The following is a 25,976-nucleotide window of genomic DNA, read 5'->3' on the forward strand; positions in this document are numbered from 1 at the left end:
CCCCCCCCCCGGCTGTCCTCAAAGTCTGCAGGTAAGTGCCATCTTACGTCCCTCCCCAGGGCTGCAGCAGGAGGGGAGGGGCCAACATGCGTGCTGCCCGCAGGGCCTGCTCTAAGGAGCCACGGTGCCAGAACTCGGCAGTGCCATGACAAGGTGTCTTCGGGACTGCTGGGTGCCAGCAGCAGAGATGTAGTCTGAGCCACCTTCCACCACGCCCAAGGGGCTTTGTTAGTCGTATAACCACAAGAGGAGACTTCTGGCCTTCAGACACAGCTGGATCTGGCTGCAGGGGTCACCTCATCTCACCTCCCGCTGCCTCTACTCACCCCTGGGCTCCGCTTGGGACAGCCTTCCTACTTGGTGGAGAGTGACCCTGTACCTGGGTCTGCCTCGCCTCCTCAGGCGACCTCAGATGAGACTGACGGCTGCCCTTGCAGCCCTCCAGACTGGCCGACTCACTGCCCTCACATGCTCGGCCAGGCTTGGACAGCCCGCCTGACTGGCGGCCAGAGGCTCGAGCCCCCGGGAGGCGTCTCACTGGAAAGGCCTTTCCAGAAGCCAGAGGAACCCGCGAGCCCACAGCTGACACCAAGCCCACCTGGACGCCGGAGCGCCAGTCCCCAGGGCAGGAACCCTCCCAACTGCAGGGCGGTGTGCTTCAGGGCAACCCTGGGAGCCCCTTCCCAGGAGTGTCCGTCTGGGATCAGAGGACCTGGGTTGACATGTGGCCCACGAACTTCCTGACCTCCAGCTCAGCTCCCAATGTGACCTGCAGGGCCCTGCTGGGCTGGCCTGGGTCCCAGGTGCCGAGCAGGGATCTGTCACGTTAGCACACAGGCCGGCCGCCCAGGGCCCAGTGCACTGCTGGCCGAGGCTGCTGACTGCTGGTCCCCGCGGAAGGCCACTGCTGGCTGGGAGGCACTTGGGAGTGCCAGCGTTCTCTCTCCAGATCGGCTGGGGGTGGGGGTATCCCACTGGAAGCCTGGTGTGGCATAACCAGAGCTTTTCCAAGTGTCACCAGGACCTTTGTAAGCGCACTGTGGAGCTTCACGACTTCAAAGCACTTGCCCCTGAAGTGAGCCCAGGCCATGTGGGCGTGGGCCGTCCTTCGAGGGGCAGAGCTGGGCCACTCAAAGGTGCGGCTGGTCTGCTGGGGGCATGGCTGACCCACCCCACCTGACTGGCGGTGGGAGTGTCTGCGAACTGGGAGTTCACTTCCCAGGGAAATGCGTGACTTCCTCGCCCCAGAGTCCATCTAACCGGCTGACCACGGGCAGGCTGCTCCTTCCTGGGCCCTGCTGTGAGGCCGGGTCCAACATGCTGCAGCAGCAAGTCTGGGACCCCAGGACCGCCCTCCATGGCTCAGGTGCTCCACGCTGAAGATGGCCGACCTGGAGCCCCGTCCACCTGTCAGCACAGCTGGGACACCAGGGGGTTCTGACCAGGGCTGCTGAGAGCCGGGTGCTGGTCAGGTGGACTCCGAGCTTTCTCTGCACCCACCAGAGGAATGACGGCCCCAGAGTGCCCAGGAAAGACATGTGCTGCCAACGTGGGGGTTTCCACATGGTCCACCCATGGTCAGCCCTGCCTCCTCCTTCCCACAGCAGCAACAGCCTCAAATCCCCTGGAGCCCCTTTAAGCCGAGCCCTGATTACGAAATCCACGGACAGACTAGGAAAATATGTGGTGTTTACTTTGTGGCCCCAGAGCTGACATATTTAAACCTTCCATGTGCCAACACTCCAAACCCTGGGCAGGAAGAAAGGATAAAGCCACCACCACCCGGCCAGCTCCCGTGGACAGACACTCCAAAGTCTTCCTCCTAGATGTGTCCAGTCATGCAAGTGGCCCTGTCCCCCACGCAGGGCACCAGGGGGAGAGTCAGGGGCGTGTTGGTGGCCCTGTCCCCCACGCAGGGCACCAGGGGGACAGTCAGGGGCGTGTTGGTGGCCCTGTCCCCCACGCAGGGCACCAGGGGGAGAGTCAGGGCATGTTGGTGGCTCTGTCCTCTACACAGGACACCAGGGAAGAGTCAGGGGTGTGTTTCATCCCTGTCCCCCACGCAGGGCACCAGGGAAAGAGTCAGGATCTGTTGGTGGCCCTGTCCTCCACGCAGGGCACCAGGGGGGCAGGGCTGGGGGAATGCCGATGGTTCTGTGCTGCATTTCTCTGAAGAAATGGAGACAATTTCCTGGGGCTCAGGCAGAATACACAGGGCAGACATGTGGTCATGGGGTGCTGGGTGCGAGGCCTGGGAGGTGGTCACCTCAATGCTAGGACTGGATCAGCAGATCTTCTCCCCACAAGAAGGCACTCAGAAGCTGGTTTCTGGCCCCGTGAAGTCCTCTCAGCAGCAGCAGCCATGGCCTGCAGGGGGGAGCTAGGCAGGCGCTTCCCTCTGCTGTCCTCCGAGACCTGCTCAGTTGCGGGGCCCAAGGGACTGGGTCAGATACGGCCACATGAGGCAGCTCTGGCCATGCACCCCTTCCTGCAGTGTCCTGAACCCAGCTCCAGGAGGGCCCCAGGAGCCCCAGGTGTAGGAGGACAGGTGGCAGGACCACGCAGGAGTCCCTGCAGGGTTGGTGGCCATGCTCAGGAGGCCCTGCACCCCTGACACTCTGCCGCCACCTTGACATTCTCACTGATTCCCTGAGGCTGTCCCTTGGCACAGGCCCCACAGACCACGTTGCTGGTCCCGCCTCCTGTGGACCCTGCCTCCTGTCAGGACATCCCCCTGTCCATGGAGTGCCGCCCTGGACCTCTGCCTGCGGCCTTCAGTTCCTGGGCATCAGGGTCCCTCAGCTTGGCATGGACTCTCAGGCTCCCCCAGCCTCACCTCAGCTTGTGGCTGGTTGGAAACAGGAGGCTCCTCAGGAACGTGGTCCAGGTTCCTGGAGGGCAGTGCTGGACTGTTGGCCCCGGACCTTGTTCCGTCTGGAGCCAGCTGCTCTTCGATAATCCTGGGCAGCTCACGTCGAGCGTAAAAAGGGCACCTGGACCTCACACCTGGGAGGCCCCCTGTGCGACCCCAGTCAGCTACCTATCCCTCCTCAAGACAGGAAAACGCTGTCTCTACCCCAGAAGGTGGACCCGGGGTGGCCAAGCAGAAAGCCCTGTCGTTCTCTGCCCAGCCCCTGCAGCCCCTGGAGCACAGTGCCCTCCTTCGTGCCCACTCATGGTGCCAGGAGGTCTGCCATCGCTGCTGTGGATCCCAAAATCACAGGCCAAAGTCCCAGTCCTGTGCAGTGGACGTAACCTTGTCTGGAAAGGGGTCTCTGTGGCCAGCCCAGTCGGCATGAGTGCATCCTTGGAAGATGGGTCTGGCCCAGGAAAATTGGCAGAGTGCCCAGTGATGTGGAGCCAGGACTGGAGTGATGTGCCCCCAGCAGAGAATGACAGGGTGGAGGGAGGCAGGCTGTCACCTACCGTGGAGCCTCTGAAGTGGCCAGCACTGCCAGTGCCTTCTTGCGAAATCCGGGCCTCCAGACTCACAAGGCGATTGACTTCTATTGCCCTCGGCGCATCTGCCCTGCTTGGCGTTGGCTGGGGGTCTTTAGCTCCCTCTTCCTGGTCTCCAGGTTTGGCAGCAGCTGAGTCAGGCCAGCTATTCACTCCGCTCTCCCAGAAAAACCCGCCAGACTCCTCCTCGCCTCTCCTCTGTGGCTGGAGACGTGCCCCGGGGCTCCTGGGTGTATACAGATGATGGAAGAGGCCTGAGGAGAAGCTTGGCACCCAGAAGTTGGGGCTCAGAGGGCACCACCCCCAAGCCACGCTCCTCCTCCCCGCCTCCCCTCACAGACCAGCCCTTCAAACACTTTCCTAGGGCCCTTGGTTTCAGTCTCTGAAAACCCTCCAGCTGAGCCATAGCACACGTCAATAACACTGTGTCTACAGCAACCACTAAAAGGACACTTAAGGATTTATAATAGAAACACTATAGACAATTCAAGGTGGAATTCTAAAAATTGTCAAAGTCACCTACAAAGGAAGAAAAAAACGGGAGTGAAAAACAGAAAACAAAAAACTAAAATGGAGACGTAAACCCTAACGTGTCTACAAGTACACTAAATGTAAAGGGTCTAACTTCATGAATCAAAAGTCAAAGATTGGAAGAATGGACTACAAACTGTGACCCAACTGTATGCTAGTTACCAGAAACTCATCTAACGTGACAACTGAGGCAGGATGAAAGCTGAAGAAGACTTAAGGCATCTCCCCCAAACATCGACCAAAGGAAATCAGACGCTGTTGTTTTAAATCAGAGAAAAGAGACTCCAGAAAAGAGAACATTGCCAGAGAAAAAGAGGGACATAACACGAAGTTCAATCCACTAAACCACATAGAAGCCTCATTTTCTTTGCAACCACAACAGAGCTATGAAACACTTGAAGGAGCTGAAAGGATAGAAAGGAAAAAGGAACAAGTCCACAACTGTGGCTGGAGACTCCAACACCTCTTTCCAAAAACTGAGAAAACAGCCAGAGAGAAACTCAGCAAGGATATCGAACTCAACAACACGGTCAGCAACAGTCAGATCCATGTGTACAGAACACCAGAGCAACACCTTCCCAAGACAGTGAACACTGCCAAGAAAGACCCGGGCTGCAAGACAAGGCTGAAATACCGGAAGCCGACAGAAAGGGTGGGCTAGCCCAAATGGTCAACCAGGAGTCAGCAACGGAAAGATAATAGGGAAGCCCAACACCTGGAGATAAGCAGCATACACTAAAGAATCCCTGGTCACAGAGGAAACCTCAGATATCAGAGAACAGGCATGCATGCTGAGATGAAGTGCAGTACAGCACGGCAAGACCGAGGGTGCCGACGGGGACCATCAGAATCAACGCCATGCTCTCACCCAAGAGCCCAGAAAACAAGAGCAAGATAGACAACAACGCGCGAGGAAAACTCGTCCGTCGAGTGGGAGTAGAAAGGAAGGGCTTGAGAAACAGGAAGAAAGTGAGCAAACAAGAGCTGCCTCTGAGAGACATGTCAGAGCCACCTGCAGCCTCCTGCTGGAGGGCAGAGATGCGACATCCGGAGCAGGCACCAGGGGCCACACCACAGGCACAGCACCAGAGCTGGGCAGGAGGGCGCCAGGGCCCATGAGCAACTGAGGGGGTGGGACCACAGGGCCACAGCAGCCAGAGCTCCACAACGTCACCCAGGGGTGGGACCACCAGGCCACAGCAGCCAGAGCTCCACAACGCCACCCAGGGGTGGGACCACCAGACCACAGCAGCCAGAGCTCCACAACGCCACCCAGGGGTGGGACCACCAGACCACAGCAGCCAGAGCTCCACAACGTCACCCAGGGGTGGGACCACCAGACCACAGCAGCCAGAGCTCCACAACGCCACCCAGGGGTGGGACCACCAGACCACAGCAGCCAGAGCTCCACAACGTCATCGAGGGGTGGGACCACCAGACCACAGCAGCCAGAGCTCCACAACGTCACCCAGGGGTGGGACCACCAGACCACAGCAGCCAGAGCTCCACAACGTCATCGAGGGGTGGGACCACCAGGCCACAGCAGCCAGAGCTCCACAACGCCACCCAGGGGTGGGACCACCAGACCACAGCAGCCAGAGCTCCACAACGTCACCCAGGGGTGGGACCACCAGACCACAGCAGCCAGAGCTCCACAACGTCACCCAGGGGTGGGACCACCAGACCACAGCAGCCAGAGCTCCACAACGTCACCCAGGGGTGGGACCACCAGACCACAGCAGCCAGAGCTCCACAACGCCACCCAGGGGTGGGACCACCAGACCACAGCAGCCAGAGCTCCACAACGTCACCCAGGGGTGGGACCACCAGGCCACAGCAGCCAGAGCTCCACAACGTCACCCAGGGGTGGGACCACCAGACCACAGCAGCCAGAGCTCCACAACGTCACCCAGGGGTGGGACCACCAGGCCACAGCAGCCAGAGCTCCACAACGTCACCCAGGGGTGGGACCACCAGGCCACAGCAGCCAGAGCTCCACAACGTCACCCAGGGGTGGGACCACCAGACCACAGCAGCCAGAGCTCCACAACGTCACCCAGGGGTGGGACCACCAGACCACAGCAGCCAGAGCTCCACAACGTCACCCAGGGGTGGGACCACCAGACCACAGCAGCCAGAGCTCCACAACGTCACCCAGGGGTGGGACCACCAGACCACAGCAGCCAGAGCTCCACAACGCCACCCAGGGGTGGGACCACCAGACCACAGCAGCCAGAGCTCCACAACGCCACCCAGGGGTGGGACCACCAGACCACAGCAGCCAGAGCTCCACAACGCCACCCAGGGGTGGGACCACCAGACCACAGCAGCCAGAGCTCCACAACGCCACCCAGGGGTGGGACCACCAGACCACAGCAGCCAGAGCTCCACAACGTCATCGAGGGGTGGGACCACCAGACCACAGCAGCCAGAGCTCCACAACGTCACCCAGGGGTGGGACCACCAGACCACAGCAGCCAGAGCTCCACAACGCCACCCAGGGGTGGGACCACCAGACCACAGCAGCCAGAGCTCCACAACGCCACCCAGGGGTGGGACCACCAGACCACAGCAGCCAGAGCTCCACAACGTCACCCAGGGGTGGGACCACGAGACCACAGCAGCCAGAGCTCCACAACGCCACCCAGGGGTGGGACCACCAGACCACAGCAGCCAGAGCTCCACAACGTCACCCAGGGGTGGGACCACCAGGCCACAGCAGCCAGAGCTCCACAACGTCACCCAGGGGTGGGACCACCAGGCCACAGCAGCCAGAGCTCCACAACGTCACCCAGGGGTGGGACCACCAGACCACAGCAGCCAGAGCTCCACAACGTCACCCAGGGGTGGGACCACCAGACCACAGCAGCCAGAGCTCCACAACGTCATCGAGGGGTGGGACCACCAGACCACAGCAGCCAGAGCTCCACAACGTCACCCAGGGGTGGGACCACCAGACCACAGCAGCCAGAGCTCCACAACGTCATCGAGGGGTGGGACCACCAGACCACAGCAGCCAGAGCTCCACAACATCACCCAGGGGTGGGACCACCAGACCACAGCAGCCAGAGCTCCACAACGTCACCCAGGGGTGGGACCACCAGACCACAGCAGCCAGAGCTCCACAACGTCACCCAGGGGTGGGACCACCAGACCACAGCAGCCAGAGCTCCACAACGTCACCCAGGGGTGGGACCACCAGACCACAGCAGCCAGAGCTCCACAACGTCACCCAGGGGTGGGACCACCAGACCACAGCAGCCAGAGCTCCACAACGTCACCCAGGGGTGGGACCACCAGACCACAGCAGCCAGAGCTCCACAACGTCACCCAGGGGTGGGACCACCAGACCACAGCAGCCAGAGCTCCACAACGTCACCCAGGGGTGGGACCACTAGGCCACAGCAGCCAGAGCTCCACAACGCCACCCAGGGGTGGGACCACTAGACCACAGCAGCCAGAGCTCCACAACGTCACCCAGGGGTGGGACCACCAGACCACAGCAGCCAGAGCTCCACAACGTCACCCAGGGGTGGGACCACCAGACCACAGCAGCCAGAGCTCCACAACGCCACCCAGGGGTGGGACCACCAGACCACAGCAGCCAGAGCTCCACAACGTCACCCAGGGGTGGGACCACTAGACCACAGCAGCCAGAGCTCCACAACGTCACCCAGGGGTGGGACCACCAGACCACAGCAGCCAGAGCTCCACAACGTCACCCAGGGGTGGGACCACCAGACCACAGCAGCCAGAGCTCCACAACGTCACCCAGGGGTGGGACCACTAGGCCACAGCAGCCAGAGCTCCACAACGTCACCCAGGGGTGGGACCACTAGGCCACAGCAGCCAGAGCTCCACAACGTCACCCAGGGGTGGGACCACCAGACCACAGCAGCCAGAGCTCCACAACGCCACCCAGGGGTGGGACCACTAGGCCACCACACCAGGCCACCCAGGGCAGCACAGCACAGTGCCCCCCTCTCTCAACAGACTAATATAGTCCTGCCACTTGTTAGAGAAACTTATTGTTTAAAACTCCAAAAAGATGTCTCCACACCCAGGCAGCCTGGGGGCGACTTCTACCCAGTGTTCCTGGAATCGGCATCAATCACTAGAATCTCTTTCGGGAAATATCAAGGTGGGAACATGTCCCAGCTGAGTTTCAGAACGACTATCACCTGGACACAGAAGCCAGACCAGGTAAAACCCGTGAGCAGGACCCTTCCTCCGTATAGATGCAAAGCCCTGGGTAAGCCCTAGCACCGGCCAGCGTGCCACCCAGTGCAGGCGCTCCCAGCTTGGTCCCCAGGGCCTGGAAAACACAGTGAAATGGAAAGATCAGCATGTGGAGGTAGAGACGTGACCCAGTGGAATGAAGGCCAGGCTGCTTCTGCCCTCAGTGGTCGGGAGATGCACCTTGGTGACAAGCTGGGAAGGGAGGGCAGGGGGTCGCCAAGGGAATGGGGGACTGAAACTGCCTTGGTTCAGGCAGCACTGAGGAACCCAGACACCAGGCCTTGGAGGAGAGCGTAGGTTAGATGCGTGCTCCTCCACCCCGTGGGTTCAGAACCCGCACCTCACCCCACGAGGCACCCACGCAGCCATGAGAGGTGCAGGAGCACCAGCCGCAGTGTTCCCAGGACAGCGGGAGAGGCTGCAGGAGCCCACACAGAGCAGCTGGTGAGTCCCCGGCAGCTGCCCGTCCAGCCTGGGGACGCTGGCGCCACACCTGCCACACAGCAGCCCCCTCGGCTCCTGGGCCCTCCCTCCAGAGGGTGAAGAGCTCTGCGAACACAAGCCCGTGCACTGGCAGCCACGGTATCCTGACTCAGCCACAGGAGCTGGAAGGGACCTACCTGTCCACCAACAGGGAACGCACAAGCAAATCACAGCATCTCCAACATGGAGACACCACGTGAGCAGGTGGTGGCAGGGCATCCCAGCGTCAGGGGCCAGAGCAAAGGGACAATGGCACAGGGGTCACCCGATGCTGGGGTGGCTGGGCTTCTCTGGACTGTGGTGGCCTAGGGACACATGCAGTGGTCATTGCGTGGCACGCTCTGACGGAATACTGTTTCCCACGTCATCCACCTGCCCATAAAGTCAGCCTTAGAACCTTCAAGAGAAAGTAAGAACAAACCTTCAGCAAGTCCCATCTTTCCACACTGGAAAAGAACATTCCATGACCTTCCACGTTGGCCCAAGAGTGCGAGACCAGCTCCACATGAGAACACAGGCTGACAGAGATCCATCGCATGCACAGGACATGGTCAGAAAGAGGGCTCTTCTGAACCAGTGCTGACCTGGCTCTGGCCAGCAGCCTCACCAGAGGAAAGCCACGTGAAGGAGACACAGGAGCCCCCTGGCTGGCTTCTCAGCTGGTGCCGGCTGACCTGCCTCTCCCGCAGGCCCTGGAGCCAGGCGCCCTCTGCAGACAGGCTGCCCTCCTGGAAAGGCCCCCAGCGCATTTCAACACCCTCCGACTTCAGGATGAGCTGAAGGAGCAGGGGGTGGGGGGCAGAAGGACGTTCTGGGGCACTGCCACCTGCCAGGGGTCGGGGAGCCACCCCCAGGGAGCCACAGGGTCCTGAGCTGCTGCCCACACCGGGCACCCTCTGTGGGGACACAGGCTTCATGTGCCATGGAAGAGCTCAGGCTCCCACAGCTCCAGAGAGAGGTCTGTGGCATCTGTGCTGGGCATGTTTGTGGGGGCCCCCAGGCTCAGCAGGAGCACGGACGGGGAGCAAGGTCACTTTGGCAGAAACGGTGAGCAGTCCATCCCCCTAGACAAGGGGCCCTAGTCCCTGTTGCCATGGGACATTCTGGAGGTGCCACCAGTGCAGCAGGACCCAGCAAGAAATGAAGGCCAGGTGCGGCAGCAGAAAGGAAAGGCCAGGCCAGCCGGGCAGTCAGAGGGTCTGTGCAGACAGGCGGGAGAGCACGGCAGCTCTGACTGCCACGCTGCCACGGGCTGGCCCAGGCCTGGTGATGTGGAGCCGAGAGCCCAGGGCAGGGCTGGCCGGGACCGGGACAGAGCGCTGCTCCTTCCTGCCTGCAGACCATCTGGCCGAGTCAGCTTGGGGCCCCAGGGCTTCCCCCAACACCTCCAAGACCTGGCTCCAGGCCACACAGGAGAGGGCAAAGGACAGGTGGGTGGGCGCCCTGCAGACCTGGAGCCCCCCAGTGCCAGCGACGGCCCACGGGGGGGGCATGCTCTTTTAGTGAGCTGTCAGAACAGCTGCAGAGGAGGGGAGTTTGTGTGAAGGCTCACGGTTTCACACCGTCCTCCACAGATGGCGGCTCTATTCCTCAGGGCTCAAGGGAGGCTGAGCCTCAGGGAGGAAGAGTGTGGCAGAGGGAAGCAGCTCCCTGATGATCAGGAAGCAGAGACACTCCAGAAACAAAATGTATGCCCCATGCCAGCCCCCATGCCAGCCCCTCCAGCTTCACCCACCGGCCTCCAGTCACCACTCAGTGACCCCTCGGGGTTGATTCACTGGTTGGGTGAAGGCTGTCACAACCCACCGGTTCCCCCTGACACTCTTGGTGGTCCCGCATGTGAGCTTTGGGGACACCTCACATCCAGACCATGACACACGCCCTGCCTAGGGATTCCGTGGCGCTGCCCTGGGGGACGTCCGCTCCTCTGGGGCCACCGTGGAGGGAAACAGCCCCTCCTGCTAGGTGAGGCGGGCCTCTCTGCTGAAGGAGTGGACGGCTTCGGGGTGCCGCCCTGTGGTGGGACTGCACGCAGCCCCTCCCGGCGACCTTCTCGTGCCCGTGCCAGGGCCAGCTGCGCACATGTGGCCCGGGGGTGGTGGACTGATGGACCTTAGCACACTATACAAAGCCACAGCAGAGGGACAAGCCTGCGAGTGTGCAGCCAGCACCCAGCATAGCTGCGTTTTTAAAAGAGAGAGGCCTTGAGCACCTTGTGGAAGTCAGACAGGGAGTCGGGAAACTCTGAAGTTAGCATGGGAGGCTAGCGTTTGGGGACACTGCAGACGAATCCACGTGGCATATCTCGTGTTCTCCTCGGTCTTCACTGCTGCCAGCCCCATCACCGCCTTCTGAGACCCGTTTCTGCTTCAGCTAAGGGGACAGCTGCCTGCTAGGCTCCAGGCCGTCCTCCTCGCTGGCTGCACAGACTTGACCAGGAGCGTGTCTGCTTCCTACTGACTCTTCTAAGCACCACTCCCTTTGAAGCAGAGCAGAACTTCACCCAAACAAGACAACGGGGTCCAGGACACGCAGCCTTGCATTGCACGCAGCCGTGACCAGCAAGTTGTGCAGCTGGCGGCACATCTGCCTGGCCCCGACTCGCATCTTCTGCTCCAGCTCCGGTGTCTCTGGATCCCGGATGTGGGCAAGGGTTCGGGAACCCTCCTGGAGAGGAACCGCCCGGCCTTGGCAGGTCAGACTGCACTCCTCCTGGGAGGCAGGGCTGGTGTGTGTGCAGAGAGAACTGAGGAGGGACCTGGGTATGTGGCTTAACAGGTGGGCGCAGGTCTGAAGGGACGGTCAAGGCCGACAGGGGGTGCCATGGGTGAGGAGCCTGCTGGGCTGCACTGCAGGCCGGTGACCCCAGCGCTGACCTGCTCGAGAGACCAGGGCCATCGCAGAGCATCCTGAGACTTCTTACGTACCCCAGTGTTTGGGGGATGCCTTCTCTCCCGCCAGCCTCGACTGCAAGGCAGGAGCCTGGGTGTGGGTGTGCGCGATCCTGGGCAGGCGCCTGTCTGCAGGGTCTGTGGCAGGACGCAGCGGCTAGGGATCTTTCTGGAAGCAGCTGGGAGTCACGCATTTCCCCACTGCTGGTGCTGGTGCCGCTGAGTGGTTGTACTGAATAAGAATAAATGATGGCCAGGCAATGGCCTCCACTGTGGCCTTGTTCCAATGCCAAGACCACACCGGGAGGCTGACTGTAGAAATACCAATGGGCACTGCAAGGCCTGCTTCAGATGGCAAAGGCCAGGCGGCTCACCCGTAAGGACACTCCAGCTGGAACCCAGGCTGGAGGGCACAACAGTGGCCTTGACCCTTCAGTGCCTGTGGCCTTGACCCTTCATTAATTTCTTTTTTGTGTGAGGGGCGGGTACCAGGGATTGAACCCAGGGGCACTGACCACTGAGCAACATCCCCATCCCTATTTTGTATTTTATTTAGAGACAGGGTCTCCCTGAGTTGCTTACGCCTGGCCTTTGTTGAGGCTGGCTTTGAATCCTCCTGCCTCAGCCTCCTGAGCCGCTCAGATTACAGACGTGCACCACTGAGCCCGGCTTTCCCTTCATTGATTTTGATCCAGGCTCATGCCCCAAACCATGCAAGCCCCTAGGCCAGCACTCCAAAATGGGCCTTCCCGCCATGTGGCCCTGCCCAGGCAGCGGGAGTTCTCTTTTCACTTAAATAAATCCTGCTCTTTACTCGTCCCTTTTGTCAGCCCATGGCCTTTATTCTTCAAGTTTGCAACACAAGAGCCCAGAAGGGAACAGGTCTCCCCTCAAAGCTCAGCTCAGTACCAGGCTGCTGAAGAGGGGCCCTGCTGACTTTCAGCCTGTGATCGGCACAAGCCACTGGGCCTCTCCAAGATTCCAGTCCAAGCTGTGAACGTGGTGGGATGGGGCAGGCCCCTGGGGGCTGTGGGGCTGGGAGGGCAGTGCAGGCCTGGTGCCCCTGCTATCCACGGGAGGGGCTGGGGTCATCATCACAACCACCAGCTCCTCCTGCATGTGCAAGGGAAGCCTCGGACTCACCTGCTCCAGTCTGCAGCCGAAACCTCGGGCAGCACCAGGTGTGCCTGGTGCATCTTCCAGAGCCCTGTGCAGTGAGCAGTGCGGACACCACCGTCCTGCCCTGACTCCACAGCTATTCACGCCGTCTCTTCTCCAGAGGCCAGGGCGAAGCTGACAAGCCAGCACTCTGTTTTCCTTGGTCCTGTTGAGGCTCCTCCACTGGCTGCCCTCCCAGGCGGCCTGCACTGGTGACTGGACAGGGATGGTCCTGCTCTCCGAGCGTCCTGGCTCTTCTGAGAGCTCCTTGCTGGTTCCCCTTCTTTTAGCACAACATCCGTCCCACTTTGCCCGTGCTCTGGCCCAGGAGAGAGTGCCCTTGGCCATCTGCCTGGAGGTCTCTGCCTCTCCTGGCACACCACGGAGGTGACAAGCGGAGGTGACGGAGGGACGTGCCCCAATAGTCCCCGTTATGAAAGTAGCTGGCCTTGACCTTGAAAGTATTCATGTTTGGGGGAGTGGGAGTTAAAAGCCCCAGAGCCTTGTCCTCCAGCCACAGCCAATCGGGGGGTCATGCTGGCTTGGAACCCCAGGAGAACTTTGCCCAAGCAGCTTGGCAGCCACGTGGGGGACACCCACAGCTGTGGGGGAGGAGCACTGAACTGGCCATGCTGTTTCTAGGAGTCACACCAGCAGGCAAAGACAGCCCCTCCACGGAAGCCCGGCGGTGGCCGTGGTGATGGCCTGGCTCTACCAGGCCGGGACCCGTCTCTCTGCTAGGTTGTCCCACTGTCCTGGAGACAGCAGCCACGCCGGCATCCCACCAACACTGTGGCTCTAGGTCTCAGGACTCGTTAGCTCAAGCACACTCACTGCAGGGGAGGAGAGAACCACAGGAGATAAGGGACGTGAAAGACAGACCAACGTAGAGCCCGGGTTCAGAAGGGGCTTCCCAGGGCCAGCTCCCAGTGCCTTGCTGAAGGGAATTTGGAAAAGGAGGAAAGAAGAAGGATGGGGTGGGGGCGCTTACCAGAGTCCCTTCACCCAGAGAAACCCTGAGCACTTCCCTGTGCTTTCCATGAGCCACTTAGGGCATTGCTATCTGTCCTGATGACACTGTCTTGGAGACCAGGAACAGGTCCTTGTTCCCCTGATGTGGAAGATTAAACACCCGAGAAATGCTGAGGCAATCATAGAAGCCAAGTTTTATTTAAGAAAGAGATAAGTAGACTTCTCCAAAGAGCAGGGAGCCCAGGGCTGGCTGGCTGTGGGGGGGTGTGTCTTGCTCTTTTATACACCCCCAGAGCCCCACATCTCCTCCTTCACATATGTGCCGGGGGCAGGAAGGGGCAGGAAGGGGCAGGAGCTCAGGGGAATCCTTAGCAACTCCTCTGGCTGGGAACCAAGGTTGGCTGTTGGAGGACCAGTGATAACCTCCTCCCTTGACCTCCGTCATTCATTGTCTACACTGACACCAGACCATGGCACCCTGCCAGTCTGGTCCCCTCAGGCCAGGCAGGGCTGCAGGCAGAGAAAGCACATGGGGAGTCAGTAGAGTGGGCTGATTTTATGATCATCCCCTTAACCTCATGTTCCCACCATCCTCATCCGTCTCTCCCCAACATTCTCCCTTCAAAGACTGGCCCCTAAATTCTTTCAGGGTATTTGGGCATCGACTTGTTCTGGTTACTTTCTGCTGAGAAGGGTGACACACAGGGGAAGGAACCTGAGTCCTTGTTCTCCACCAGCAGGGACATGGGGAGTTAAGGGACGTGGCTTCAGGGCAATCCAGAGGTCCATGGTGGCAGTTGGTGGGTCATGGTAAGGGGACAGTACAGGAGGATGGTGGGAACATGTGACCAAGGCTCAGCGGCCCCTCTCTTGGGAGCAGCTTCCACCTTCCTTCGGCGGCGGCTTTGCTGGACCAGCACCGGCCTTGTTGGAGCCCGAGATCCACTTAGAGCTGGTGTGTTCCCGCTCCTGGCCCTCTAAGGCCTGGTCAGAGCAGGCCTCTCTCCGGGCCTGCAGCCCCAGGTAGACAGAAACACTTGGGCTTTGTGACGGCTCGGCCACGTGGGTCCAGCTCTAGAGTGCTGCCCGTCTGCTGCTCACACCTGAAGATGGCCCCCGTGAGGTCAGTGCTGCCCACCAGGAAGCCTTCCCGGAGGCTCCCCTCCACCACCTGCAGCTGGATTCAGCGAGCAGGAAGGAACAGTGGTCAGGCAGTCAGGGTAAGGGCCAAGTAAAGTCCTGTGCAGAGGCAGAGACCACACAGACGGACCAGCAGGAGCCAGGGGGTCTCCTCAAGGCCTCTTCTCACGGGGGTCCCCTGTGGGAACATTCCCACAGACCCAGAGGGAGTTACAGGAAGGCGAAAGGAGAAGCCAAGGACTTGGGTGCTTTCTGGAAGCATGCTTAACACAGCTCTTGATCAACACTCAGGGCCAGGAGAACTGTGGCTAGCACACAAAGCAGGCGTCCTGACACCTGGTGCCCCGCGGCATGGCGAGTTCCACCTCTTCTCACTTAGATCCATCCTATCCGCCTCTTCTTCCCTGTAGTTATTGTCCATGGAATTTATTCTTCAAATTTATGACACAAAAAAACCCAGAAATACATTGGTGAAGCAGAGAACCTAGTTCATCTCAAATCTGCAGTTTCAGTAGGACAGTGCTGGCCACCGCAGCTACCGTCCCAGCTGCCCCCTGCCCCACCCCGGCTCCTTTACTCCCGGCTACCCACCAGGACCTGTGCCAGCACTTCCAAGGCGGAGCACGTGAGAGTGCTGACCTCAGGGCCAGGGTCACATCCTCAGAGCCGGGCCTCGTCAGGGGCCTGGGACTCCTCTTTTCTGGGCCACAGGCACAGCCCAGTGCCTGCCATCCAGAGCTCTGCAGCAGGGAAATGAGGTGAGATGTCAGGAGGACTAGCGCTCTGCACAGCAGGGGGCGCAGAGGCGCAGGGCAGTCCAAGCAGGCCCATCTCTGTGCCGGCCTCTGGTGGGGCGGGTGGGCAGGGTAGGGGTACTGCCCAAGAAGGAGTGCTAGGGAACCACTGGGCGCTCTGCCAAGTTGCACAGTTAGGATCATGGGTAGGTCTTTCCTCTCCCAACACCCTCTCCGTGGCTGTCCACTGGGAAGTGTTCCACACAGGCCTGGGTCTTATGGTCCCTAATCCCCTGTCCCCAACCCAAAATATAAACTAACCACACTAAGGGGAGTGTTCCACTCCTGGGCTGAGACCTGCCCTGAATGGTCCTGCGTGGAGGAGGGGAAGGCAAGGTGGGCATCCGAAACAGCATCAGGACGGGGTGAGCCAGACGCCCATGGGTGGACTGCTCAGGATTTCCCATTCCTCCAGCGGAGCCCTCGAGGTTGTCAGAAACACTCTTCCAACTGCTTTCCCCGAAGCATCGGCCCACACTCGGCCTCCTTCTCCAGGACCTCCCAGCAGTCAGGCACAGGCGCCATAGGCCCACCCACCCACCCGCAGCCAGGAAGTTCTGCTCCAGACCCAGCCACAGCACTGTCAGTGTCACAACTGGCCTTCTGAGGGGGTGACACCGGCTCGGGGCTCTCCTGCCTTTCCCTGAGGCTGGGGATGTCCTCCATCGGGTCTTTGCCCTTATCTCACTGGGCCCTTGGTTCCCTGCTGCCACGGCCCTGGGCATTCTTGGAGGCGCTGGGTGCACATGCTGTGTGACAGTCTGGCAGCCATCATCCTCGTCATCCTCGTGGTAATGTGAAAAGTAGAAAGTCCGTGGTCCACTTTCAGAATAGCTTTAATGAGGATGCAAGATTCAGTCTGGCCATTTTAACCACAGCCCTTTTCTTTGCCGGCCCAATTCTAAAATCAGCCAATCATGCACAGTGTGGCCCTGAGCTCCTCCTATCCTAGCTGGGCAGTGCTGCCTTACAGATAAAGGGGGGGCCTCGGGGCCCTCCCGCCCGGCTGGCATGCTTGCTGGCCAGGCTCGGTGGTAGGCCCATCTCAGGACAGGAGTCTGCCTGGCAGAGCTGTTCTGAGCACCTGCTGGATTCCTGGGGCAGCTGGTCTTTCCAGCAGTGGCTCTTCTGCTCGGCCTCTCAGGGGCCTTCTGCCGGGCCCAGACTTCCTCCCTGTGGTGACTGCCAAGGCCAGCCCGGCCCTTCTGGGGAGGGAGAGGGAGGCCTCCACACCCCGGGTTGGGCCGGCCTCTGCCTGCTCTAGCTGGGAGGTTTCCCCGAGTGCTTGGCCACGCCCATGGTTCCCAGAGGACACTGGGAGGTCCCCTGGCCCATCTGAGCTGCTTTCCAGAAAACATACCACCCTCTGCCTTACTTTTCTTTTCTTTTTTATTTTTTGATACTGGGTGTTGAACCCAGGGGTGCTTAACCACTGAGCCACATCCCCACCCCTTTTTATATTTCATTTTGAGACAGGGTCTCTCTGAGTTGCCCTTGAACTTGGGACCCTCCTGCCTCAGTCACCAGGGTGCTGGAATTGCAGGTGTGGCCACGACCAGCTTTATTACGCCTTACTGTCCACACTGACCACTGGTTTGCCCAGCACTGAAGAGGACTGCTGAAGTCTGTCTGCATACACTGCACTTGAGAGAATCTTGTCCGTCCCCACAGATGGTGGAGAGCACCGACCTGCCAGGCGGGAAGCCCAAGGTCACGTTCACAGCGACAGCTCCTTCAGCCTGCAGTTCTCGGGCAAGGCGGCTTCCAGCAGGCACTGAGGCTCCCCGGCTCTCCAGTCCCTGTTGTGCAACCCTGATACTTCACCACCCTTACTTGGGGATGTCCTAAGGCTGTATTTTACCTGATCAATTAATTTATTGCAATGAATTTTTAAGCTATGAAATGCATCACTTTTTCAAAACTCTGGAGTGATGGAGGCAGGCCACTCGGCTACCCTTGGGTGTCTGAGGAGCGTGGAGGTCCTGTACACCCTGCAGAGACGTCCCCAGGCCCCATCTTCATGCAGGTGTGATGCTGGGTAACATCTTGGATGTGCCCCATGAGGAGTCAGACAGCCCTTATCGCACTGGGCCCTGCTGGACACCCAGTGCCCAATGGCTGGCATCTGCGATTAGGACCCTGTTTAGTGCTGGGTGAGAAGGCTCCAGGCCTGTGGGCACCTGGTCCTGGGCACCACAGAGGCCTTCCTAGAGAACATCCTTCCACAGGCCACATGAGGGCCTGGGGCTCAATGGTCTCTGCTGGGCACCAGGATGGACCTCAAGCGAGTGGCCTTGAATAATGGAACCTGCACTTGGGCACCTCGTCTGTGAGAGAAGGGGACATGGCGCTCACACTTGGGATTAGCACTGAGGCTTCACAACAGAACAACTGAGTGATAGATTATTCCACAAGTGGTACCAGGACCACCATCATCTGCCGGGTAAGAGCAACTTCCTGCTCTTCACCTCACCCACTGAGGTTCCTCCCACAGGGTGGAGGGTGCGGTGGCTGAAGAGGGAGAGAGGCAGCAAGGGAGGAATCCTGAAGCCCTGCTGAATGTCTGGATTCAGAAGGCTGAGGAAGCGCCTCCCCCCACGGCTCTTCCTGGAGCAGCCTGTGCGCAGGGAGCAGCCACGGACCTGGCAACCTGGCAGCTGCAAGAGCAACCTGCTCACCTGGGGCCAGCAGCCGAGCAGGAGGCCCGGGCCAGGTGCCCAGAGCTGCTTCTCACACCTGAGTGCAGGCTGACTTACCTCCAGATAAGTCCTATTTTAAAATCTAGCTGAGCCACTCTCAGGATTCCACAAGGAAGGAGTCGTTCATACAGGATCAGCCCACAAGACCTGGCCCGCTGAGTGACCACAGGTCTCCAAGGGAAGGGGTGGAGAGCTGTGGCTATGATCCTAGAGAAGGCGGCTTCTTCTCCAGCTGCTCACCTCTTCCCACGCTGATCCGGAGGCCCTGGAGCCCTTCAGCAAGGACAGCCAGGCAGCCAGAACCACAGTCACAGCGTCACCCAGCTCCTGGCCCCCACGTGGAGAGGGTGAGGCTGGCACAGCCGCTGTCCGGAGACCCCAGGGGCAGCATCTTGCTGACCAACGCCTCAGGGAGGAGGGCATGCTGCCTGCGGGACTGAGCCCGATGCCCAGGGCCAGGACAGGCTCTCTGGCCTGGACTTGGGTTTGAGGTGGAGGCATAGCCCTGTGCAGCCAAGAGACCCCACCAAGAGCACAACCCACGGCAGCTCCTCCCACGGCTGCCCCTCCCACGGCTGCCCCTCCCACGGCTGCCCCTCCCACGGCAGCTCCTCCCACGGCAGCCCCTCCCACAGCTGCTCCTCCCACAGCAGCCCCTCCCACGGCAGCTCCTCCCACGGCTGCCCCTCCCACGGCAGCTCCTCCCACGGCTGCCCCTCCCACAGCTGCTCCTCCCACAGCAGCCCCTCCCACGGCTGCCCCTCCCACAGCAGCCCCTCCCACGGCTGCTCCTCCCACGGCAGCTCCTCCCACAGCAGCTCCTCCCACGGCTGCCCCTCCCACGGCTGCTCCTCCCACAGCAGCTCCTCCCACAGCAGCCCCTCCCACAGCAGCTCCTCCCACAGCAGCCCCTCCCACAGCAGCCCCTCCCACGGCTGCCCCTCCCACGGCAGCTCCTCCCACGGCTGCCCCTCCCACAGCTGCTCCTCCCACAGCAGCCCCTCCCACGGCTGCCCCTCCCACAGCAGCCCCTCCCACGGCAGCTCCTCCCACGGCAGCTCCTCCCACGGCTGCCCCTCCCACAGCTGCCCCTCCCACGGCTGCTCCTCCCACAGCAGCTCCTCCCACAGCAGCCCCTCCCACAGCAGCTCCTCCCACAGCAGCCCCTCCCACAGCAGCCCCTCCCACGGCTGCTCCTCCCACGGCAGCTCCTCCCACGGCTGCCCCTCCCACAGCTGCTCCTCCCACAGCAGCCCCTCCCACGGCTGCCCCTCCCACAGCAGCCCCTCCCACGGCAGCTCCTCCCACGGCAGCTCCTCCCACGGCTGCCCCTCCCACGGCAGCCCCTCCCACGGCAGCCCCTCCCACGGCAGCTCCTCCCACAGCAGCTCCTCCCACGGCTGCCCCTCCCACGGCTGCCCCTCCCACAGCAGCCCCTCCCACGGCTGCCCCTCCCACGGCTGCCCCTCCCACGGCGCTCCCCCCAAGGCAGAACCCCCACGGCAACATGGGCCCCTGGCCCCAAGTCCCCAACCCGGAGCCCTGGCCCTGCTAGTCGCGGAATGTGAGTGGCACCTTACATCACAGATGGGCTTTGAGGGAGAGGGTGAGGACTTGAAGACGCAAACGCCCTGGATGGGCTGAGTGACAAAAGGTCTCCAAGGGAAGAGCGAGGGCTGACAGACTGGAGGGCCCTGTGCGCCTGCTCTCAAGATGGAGGAGGGCTGTGGCTGAGGGAACCTCACCAAGAGATGCTTCTGTACAGTAACGCCAGCAAAGACCTTGTCCCCAGCACGACCTGCTCCACCTAGCAGTCGTAGGGATGGACCAGAGCCATGGGGGGCCCCTCCTCAGCGGTGGCTCCCCAGTGTTCAGAGCCCACTGCCACCTCTGTGCCTGCAGATTCCTTGGGGAATCTTCACCCACATTCCTGACACTCAGGCTCTGGACCGCCCCAAGAAACACCCACTGTGTCCAGGCTTGGCTGCCTCCCCTTTGTGTCCTTGGAGGACACCATGGGGTGAGTGCCCCAGGCAGAGGACATGGCCGCGGGCCTGATCGGGAATCTGGGTTTCTCCTTGCATGTGTGCTGCTGTAGCAGGTCTGAACACCCACCCTGTGCTCTGTCCAGACCAGTGCCTGGGGGCTGCAGGCCTGGGGGTTCCCAGGCCACCCCAGGTTGCCCACACTGTGAGGGGTCAGAAGCTCGCAAGGAGCGGCCCAGAGGCCAACTGCTCTGGCTCTGCTGCTTCTGCGTGGGACGGGACCCTGAGGAGGACGGAGACCTGCTCCTGGTGAGGCTCTGCTCCGGGGCAGCTTTGGGGAAATGTTACTGAGGCAGCAGAGGGAAGCTGTTCTTCCTGGTCACCCCCGAGTGCAGCTTCCATCCTAAATTCCCCGTCCAGGAAACATCACTAACCATTTTGACCTTCCAATCAGGCACACAGGCTGAAGGACGTGGGGACGCTGGGGACAGAGAGACACACAGTGGGCGAAACATCCAGCAGAGCTAAGCCCGGCTCTTCCCAACATCCTACAGGAGGGGATAATACGAGGTACCACGGAGACATGAGAGCCTCCTCACTCTCCTGAAAACCAGCAAATGAAGGAGAAACAGCTTCTTTCCCAGACGGCATCAGGGTGAGCAGTGGAGGGGGAGGCCAAGCCCCAGAAAACCGGTGCTCAGGACAGGCTGTGCCACGCAGCAGGGCCTGCACGAGGCAGCCACAGCCGCCAGCCCTGAGCCATGCCATCATCACACAGGTGAGGTTGGGACTGGCCCAGTGGGCAACCCCAGAACCCAGCAAAGCGGGGGCAGAAGCCAAAGGCGAAGAAAAATAGGACTGAGGCAGAGACCAGAGGCCCTGCAGAGAAGGATGCCATGGGGACAGTGAGGAGCTGGGCTGTGGGCAGGAGGAGGCCCTGGGACAGTGAGGAGGAGGGCTGTGAGCCCGAGGAGGCCCTGGGACAGTGAGGAGGTGGGCTGTGGACAGGAGGAGGCCTGGGACAGCAGGAGGTGGGCTGTGAGCAGGAGGAGGCCCTGGGACAGTGAGGAGGTGGGCTGTGGGCAGGAGGAGGCCCTGGGACAGCAGGAGGTGGGCTGTGGGCAGGAGGAGGCACTGGGACAGTGAGGAGGTGGGCTGTGGCAGGAGGAGGCCCTGGGACAGTGAGGAGGTGGGCTGTGGGCAGGAGGAGGCCCTGGGACAGTGAGGAGGTGGGCTGTGGGCAGGAGGAGGCCCTGGGACAGTGAGGAGGTGGGCTGTGAGCAGGAGGAGGCCCTGGGACAGTGAGGAGGTGGGCTGTGGGCAGGAGGAGGCCCTGGGACAGCAGGAGGTGGGCTGTGGGCAGGAGGAGGCACTGGGACAGTGAGGAGGTGGGCTGTGGGCAGGAGGAGGCCCTGGGACAGTGAGGAGGTGGGCTGTGAGCAGGAGGAGGCCCTCGGACAGTGAGGAGCTGGGCTGTGGGCAGGAGGAGGCCCTGGGACAGCAGGAGGTGGGCTGTGGGCAGGAGGAGGCCCTGGGACAGCAGGAGGTGGGCTGTGGGCAGGAGGAGGCCCTGGGACAGTGAGGAGGTGGGCTGTGAGCAGGAGGAGGCCCTGGGACAGCAGGAGGTGGGCTGTGGGCAGGAGGAGGCCTTGGGACAGTGAGGAGGTGGGCTGTGGGCAGGAGGAGGCCCTGGGACAGTGAGGAGCTGGGCTGTGGGCAGGAGGATGCCCTGGGACAGTGAGGAGGTGGGCTGTGGGCAGGAGGAGGCCCTGGGACAGTGAGGAGGTGGGCTGTGGGCACGAGGAGGCCCTGGGACAGTGAGGAGGTGGGCTGTGGGCAGGAGGAGGCCCTGGGACAGCAGGAGGTGGGCTGTGAGCAGGAGGAGGCCCTGGGACAGTGAGGAGGTGGGCTGTGGGCAGGAGGAGGCCCTGGGACAGCAGGAGGTGGGCTGTGGGCAGGAGGAGGCCCTGGGACAGCAGGAGGTGGGCTGTGAGCAGGAGGAGGCCCTGGGACAGTGAGGAGGTGGGCTGTGGGCAGGAGGAGGCCCTGGGACAGCAGGAGGTGGGCTGTGGGCAGGAGGAGGCCCTGGGACAGCAGGAGGTGGGCTGTGGGCAGGAGGAGGCCCTGGGACAGTGAGGAGGTGGGCTGTGAGCAGGAGGAGGCCCTGGGACAGCAGGAGGTGGGCTGTGGGCAGGAGGAGGCCTTGGGACAGTGAGGAGGTGGGCTGTGGGCAGGAGGAGGCCCTGGGACAGTGAGGAGCTGGGCTGTGGGCAGGAGGATGCCCTGGGACAGTGAGGAGGTGGGCTGTGGGCAGGAGGAGGCCCTGGGACAGTGAGGAGGTGGGCTGTGGGCACGAGGAGGCCCTGGGACAGTGAGGAGGTGGGCTGTGGGCAGGAGGAGGCCCTGGGACAGCAGGAGCTGGCTGCCAGCCAGGGAGTCGGGGGTCCTGAGTGCTGTTTTCCAGGTGACATATAGAACTGAGATTGTGTGGGTTTCAGTTCTGGTCTTTGAAATACACTCTGAAATACTCATGGACACAATAACATGTCGTCTGGGATGAATTCAAAGTATCCCTGAGGCAGCGGGTGGCCCCCAGGGCTGTGGCTTGCCGCAGGGTAGGTCAGGTGCTTGTCTGAAAACTCTGTGGTGGACTAACGTCCTGCAAGAGCAGATTCTGTGCATCCCAGGGCCTGAGGCTGGACCTCTCTGGCCCTGCTCCGGAGCATGAGCAACCTGGGGAGGACACGGCAGCCCCCCAGGTTTGCCTGCATGATCTCTGCTGGCCGAGCCCCCCGAATGGTGGTTTTAAGGGTCTCCCCGTTTTCCTCTTCTGTGGAGTGGGGACTGTTGATGCTCTCTGCCTCCCGGGTTTTAGGGAGGTTGGTGTGAGGGAGGGGCCACCTGTCTGTGGCCTCAGGGAAGCCTGCAGCATTGCTGTGTCCTCCCTCTGGGCCTGGACCAGGGGCCTGTCCCCTCAGGAAGGTCAGGAGTCTCCTGGAGCTGGGTGCTTCAGGCCTGGGCACATGGTTGCCCGCCAGCAGCCCTGCCCATGGGAAGGCCTTGCTGGGGTGTCACAGGGCGTGTGGGCGGGCAGCGGAGGGCGTTCCTGTGGCACTGCACGTGCTGCCTGCCCGAGGGCCAGCTTTCGGATAGATCGGTGTGTCCAGTGGCCGCAGCCCCAACACCAGCACAGCTGGGCCAGGGACCAGGTTTCTCTCGAGTTTGGGGACCAAGCCCAGGGGGCCCAGCTGTGTAGTCTTGACCACCTTGGCCTGGGGTGTATAAAGCCACTGCTGCCCTCCTCTACTGTGTCCCCAAATGTCACATCTGTGGGACGTCCTTCAGCTCACAGTGGCTCACATTAGTGCATCAGACCTCAGGGCAGACTCAGCCTCAGACACAGACTGTGTAATGGGCGAGACCCAATTTTCACAGCCCTGGTGGGTGGAGGTGACCTTATGTAACTCTGGCCATGGCTTCCAAAGCTAGCCTTCCCCGTCGGGACATTGGCCTGGGGTTCAGGTGGCTCGGGGTGGGGGCCCAAGTGTGCAGGGTGAGCCAGCGTTGGCAGGGGGGCTGGAAACCTTGGGTCCTGCTGCCAGCCTCGCAGTCTCTCGGGGCCACTTGCCCAGCCTCAGGGGAGCCTGGCACCCTGTTCCCAGGCAGGTCTGCAGGGTGGTGACAGAGGGGCCCCATGCACACCACGGCTTCTGAGCATGGGCACTGCATTCCTCCTGCTTGGTGTAGACCTGGTTCTCAGAGTAAAAGCCCATGTCCTGGCTCAGCCTCAGTCTCCTTTTCCTGCGTCTCCCACAGCGCACCCAGGGCTCAGGGAGGCTGTGCTGCCTGGAGGTGGGATGCCCCGGGGGGGTTCCACTCCAGCCACCTCCACCCAGGAGACCTTTGGCTGTGGCTGGGCCTTGGCTAGGGAAGGCTCTCCCTGCTATGGCCACCACACACAAGTCCCCACGCATCCTTGGCCACTTCTCCTCACTGGTCACCTGAAGCCAGTTGCTGAGGGACGAGCAGCCAGCCCTGAAGGAAGCAAAGTCAACCTCGGGGCCAGGTTTGCACCTACAAACAGGCGGCACTGCACCCCAGGGTTAGGGTGGGGGCCACGGGGGATCCTGGGATGAAAGACACTGGGGACAGAAAGCGGCCCCCTCCCTCCAGTGCTCTGCCCTCCACGGGGCTCCGCCTGGGCTTCAGGGTCGAGCCATCTTAGCAGAGAGACTGAGAAATCTAGTCCCCAGATTTCAAGTAGGCACTAGACCCCGAGGGATCAGGAGCCACAACAGTCACCTGGGGCCACAAGCACACAGGGGAAGGAGCAGGCCAGGCCGACCCGAGCTAGAGTCAATGGGCGTGAGAACGAGGGGCAGGCGGCCAGCTCTTCATGGGGGCCTGACCACACTGACCTCCCAAGCATCGGACACAAAGTCATTCTGCAGCAGCCTGAGGGGCGGCTCCACATGCACCCTGCCTGACAAGCAAGTTTTGAAATTCATAACCTGGAACTGCCACTCCATCATAAAGGGGTTTGTTGTGCAAATAATTCTTCCTGTGCTTAGAGCCACCAACTCTGCCACCAGACAGGACAGGACAGGACAGGACACGGATCAGCCGAAGTCAATCCCGCCTGCAGTCTTAGAACATGCCCTGGGAGTGCATTAGGGGCAATGCTCACTGACAGAGCAATGGGAGTCCCCTCCCCAGCCACCCAGGACATTGAGAGTCAGGCAAGTGCCACGTCCACCTTGCTACTTACAGGAACTGCAACCCAACTCTGAAGTCACATGGACCCACAGATCTTTTTCAGTAAAGAGGCAATTTTTGCTCAAGGAAAAGATGGTCTCTAAACCTCCGTCCCGACACTTACTGTTGGTGAAGCTTATGGGTCCACTAAGCAGATCCCCCAGAAATCAGCTCTCACATTCCTGCTTCAACAGGAGAACTCCAGGAACCGGCTCTGCCTGCTCCCACCTCCTCTGCTCAGTCAACCAAAGACCTTGACACGGTTGGTCCTCTGTCTGCCTGGGAGCCAGCCCAGCAGCACAAAGCTGCCCTCTGTCCTACCCCTGAGACAGGAGCACAGAGCCAGGAACAGGCTGCTCCAGGGCAGGAGCGTCCCAAGCATGCTGGAAAGGCAGAGGCGGAGTGCACCTTTGAGATGAGCAGGGGGAAGGCGGATTCCAGGAGTGTCTTCGAGCTCCACTAGGTACACACCAGCGCCTAACCCCAGCCTCTGAGCACAGTCTCACCTGGAGATGGGATCGATGCAGACACAGCCAGTTGAGGCAAGGAGGGTGGACCCCCATCCAGCAGCACTGCGTCCTGTACAAAGAGGAGAGGGACACTGAGGCACACACATACAAGAGACATGTGAAGATTGCAGACACGGAGATAAGTAAACAGCAGTCAAGACACCTGGAGCCCAGGGCTGGCAGGGCGGAAACCCTGGAGCCCAGGGTGGAATCCAGCCTGCCATCCCTGGAGGGTCCCCCTCCAAGCCCTGGGAGGGAGTCCAGCCCGCCATCCCTGGAGGACTCCCCTGGGAGGGAGTCCAGCCCCGCCATCCCTGGAGGACTCCCCTGGGAGGGAGTCCAGCCCCGCCATCCCTGGAGG

General features: G+C 61.3%; 1 long non-coding RNA gene across 2 annotated transcripts; it reads right to left on the reverse strand.

Moving 5' to 3' along the window:
• Window positions 1–1,669: 1,669 nt before the first annotated feature.
• On the reverse strand, window positions 1,670–25,687 carry LOC124099767 (uncharacterized). Of its 2 annotated transcripts, XR_009227820.1 has the most exons (3): window positions 25,613–25,687; window positions 2,837–3,685; window positions 1,670–2,415 (listed from the first exon to the last, which is right to left on the reverse strand). It is a non-coding gene; the product is annotated as an uncharacterized LOC124099767 (long non-coding RNA). The 2 variants fall into 2 exon arrangements; XR_006854090.1 differs by having other exon boundaries at window positions 1,670–3,685.
• Between the last annotated feature and the right edge of the window lie 289 nt (window positions 25,688–25,976).

Source organism: Marmota monax, unplaced genomic scaffold (assembly GCF_021218885.2).
Source record: "Marmota monax isolate L192 unplaced genomic scaffold, Marmota_monax_Labrador192_F-V1.1 WCK01_AAM20220418_F8-fsc00026, whole genome shotgun sequence".
NCBI classification, from domain to species: domain Eukaryota; kingdom Metazoa; phylum Chordata; class Mammalia; order Rodentia; family Sciuridae; genus Marmota; species Marmota monax.